The sequence below is a fragment of the Chiloscyllium plagiosum genome, unplaced genomic scaffold, assembly GCF_037043375.1.
Source record: "Chiloscyllium plagiosum isolate Xiang-an unplaced genomic scaffold, Cpla_swu_hap1 HiC_scaffold_40, whole genome shotgun sequence".
Lineage (NCBI taxonomy): Eukaryota > Metazoa > Chordata > Chondrichthyes > Orectolobiformes > Hemiscylliidae > Chiloscyllium > Chiloscyllium plagiosum.
This window is the reverse complement of record NW_028270178.1, coordinates 46,627,134-46,630,324: the sequence shown is the minus strand read 5'-3', so window position 1 is coordinate 46,630,324 and position 3,191 is coordinate 46,627,134. Positions and strand designations below refer to the sequence as shown.

The 3,191-nt window shown below is 42.5% G+C and overlaps 1 pseudogene; it reads right to left on the bottom strand.

The window, feature by feature from the left end:
• Positions 1-1,266: 1,266 nt before the first annotated feature.
• On the bottom strand, positions 1,267-2,161 carry LOC148138500 (cyclic AMP-responsive element-binding protein 1 pseudogene; annotated as a pseudogene).
• Positions 2,162-3,191: the final 1,030 nt, after the last annotated feature.

Here is a 3,191-nt window from a genome sequence, read left to right as displayed (position 1 = left end):
CAACACCCAAATACAGCTGAAACAAAACCTCTGCTTTTAAACACAATCCCTTCAGCAATGAAGGACAAAATTCCATTTGCTTTCTGAACTGATTATTGTATCTGGTGACCAACCTTCATGTAGAAGGATGCTTAGGTCACTCTGCAGAGCAAATAATGCAACTTTTTAACATTCAAGTGATTTTTTTTAATGTTACTACAACCAAAGAGTATAAACTTTATATTTACAAACATTCTATTTCATTTTACAGACCATTACCCACTCACTCCATGTTGAAATGTTCCTCTGCAAAGTTTCACAGTCCTCCGCTCACTTTGTTCCGCTAATCATCTTAGTGTCACATGCAAACGTTGACACCCTACGTGTGGTTCCAACTCCAAATCATCTGTATCAGTTGTAAATAATTGCAGTCACAACACCGATCCCTGAGGCACACTAATTGTCAATGATTGCCTGCCAGAATAATGCTCATTTATCCCCACACTTTGCTTCCTATTAGTCAACCAATCTTCTATCCATGCTAATACTCTGCCGGTAACGCCATGCACCATTATATTATGCAACAGCCTCTTGCACAGCACCTTGTTGATGGTCTTTTGGCAATCCAGGTACACCGCATCCACTGAGTCCCCGTTGTCTACCTTGCTTGAAAAGTCTTCATAGAATTCAAAAAGATTGGTCAAGCATGACCTGTCCCTCATGCTGTGTCTGTACAATGGGACAATTTCTATCGAGATTCTCTATTATTTCTTCCTTGATAATAGACCCAAGCATCTTTTCCACTACAGAGAATAAAGTAACTGGTACATAATTCCCCACTTTTTGTCTACCTCCTTTTAAAAACATTGGTGTCACTTTTGCTGTTTTGCAGTCTGCTGGGACTGCCACAGGCTTCAGTGAATTTTGGAAAATTACTGCCAGTGAATTTGCTATTTTTCCTAGCATCTCTTTTAGTACCCTGGAATGCATTCCATCAAGGTGAGGAGACTATTCTATCGTTAGCTCAATTACCTCAAAACAGTCTAAAGCTAGCTGTTCTGGAATAATGATAGTTTCCAAATCCTCACCTACCTTTGTCTCTTTGCTAGTTACTGGAAAGATATTAGTATCCTCCACTGTGATATCCCATAACTAAATGCCTCTTCTCATTTTCCAAAGGACCAACATTTACTATAGCCATTCTTTTCTCGTTATATATATTTATATAAACTTTTCCTTTCTGTCTTTGTGCTAGTTTATTTTTCTCATGTTCTATATTACTTGTCTTTATAGCTCCTGTGGCTTTCGGTTGACCTTTAACATTTTCCCAGTTCTAGTTTCATGCTGTTTTTGGCCACTTTGTCCAACTTCTCTTTCAACTTGATTTTCCAGAACAGCAACCCAATTCTCCAAGCATTTCACATACTATTTCTTCTTGCGATGGTACTCTCGAGCTGCTTCCCTGTTTCTCATGAGGCGGACCTCACGTTTACGAGTGGTTTCTTCAGCATTCTGGGGCTGGCTTTGCAGGACTGGTGAAGATGCCATAACCATTCCCTGGTCAGCAGTGGAGTTAGGAGTTCTACAGATCTGATAGGTTTGGACATCTCCAGCAGCACCTTGATCAAGCATTTGGCTGCCTGGCACAAAGATTTGCGGTCCATCAGGGCTCTGTGCATACTGTATAATGGCTGCTCCAACCTTGGCTGTCGCTGTATTGGTCATTGTTCATGTGTGGAGTCCTTGCATTTAATCTGTACCATTGTTGGCCAGCTGAATTGCTTCCCCCTGTGTCATAGCAATGTATTGTCCACTGCTAATCTGATAGATGGGTGTCTGCATCATCGTTGTAGTAATGGTTGAGACAGTCTCTTCTTCTGATTTCTCCTCATCGATTTCTTGGCACACTGGGGGGATCAGAAGAAAGTTCATTCAGGATTTTCCTGTATGAAGGCCGTCTCGATAGAATTTCTCTACGTTTCTGAGAGTCAGTCGTGCTATCCACAGATTCCTGGGAGTCTTCATTTTAAAGTATAGTAGAAATCTGAGCAGTCTGAACTTGAGGGGACTGCGTGACTGAGGACTGAGCTGCTTGGATAACGACTTGGACTTGAAGAGTCTGCCCATTCGGCAATTGCACTAAAGTTACTGCTGGACTTGTTGTTGATTGGATCCCAGGCATGGTTACCTGCATGGTCACATGATATATTAATGATCGGGATGAAGTGATGGGGGCATTCCAACGAAGTTTGCTGATGATACGAAGTTAGGTGGACAGGCAAGTAGTACTAAGGAAGTGGGGAGGCTGCAGAAGGATCTATACAGTTTGGGAGAGTGGTCCAGGAAATGGCTGATGGAATTCAACGTGAGCAAATGCGAGGTCTTGCACTTTGGAAAAATGAATACAAACATGGACTGCTTTCTAAACGGTGAGAAAATTCATAAAGCCAAAGTACAAAGGGATCTGGGAGTGCTAGTCGAGGATTCTCTCAAGGTAAACGTGCAGGTTGAATCCGTGATTAAGAAAGCGAATGCGATGTTGTCATTTATCTCAAGAGGGTTGGAATATAAAAACAGCGATGTGCTACTGGGACTTTAAAAAGCTCTGGTTAGGACCCATTTGGAGTACTGTGTCCAGTTTTGATCCCCACACCTCAGGAAGGGCATACTGGCACTAGAGTGTGTCCAGCGGAGATTCACACGGATGATCCCTGGTATGGTAGGTCTAACATATGAGGAATAGCTGAGGATCCTGGGATTGTATTCATTGGAGTTTAGAAGGTTAAGGGAGATCTAATAGAAACTTACAAGATAATACATGGCTTGGAAAGGGTGGACACTCAGAAATTGTTTCCGTTAGGTGAGGAGACTAGGACCGGTGGGCACTGCCTTAGAATTAGAGGGGATAAATTCAGAACAGAAATGCGGAAACATTTCTTCAGCCAGAGCGTGGGGCCTGTGGAATTCATTGCCATGGAGTGCAGTGGAGGCTGGGATGCTAAATGTCTTCAAGGCAGAGATTGATAAATTCTTGATGTCACAAGGAATTAAGAGCTACGGGGAGAATGTGGGTAAGTGAAGTTGAAATGCCCATCAGCCATAATTAAATGGCGGAGTTGACTTGATGGGCCGAATGGCCTTACTTCCACTCCTATGTCTTATGGTCTAATTTGATCACTTTCCTCAGATACCCATTGCTGAGTATGCCTTTT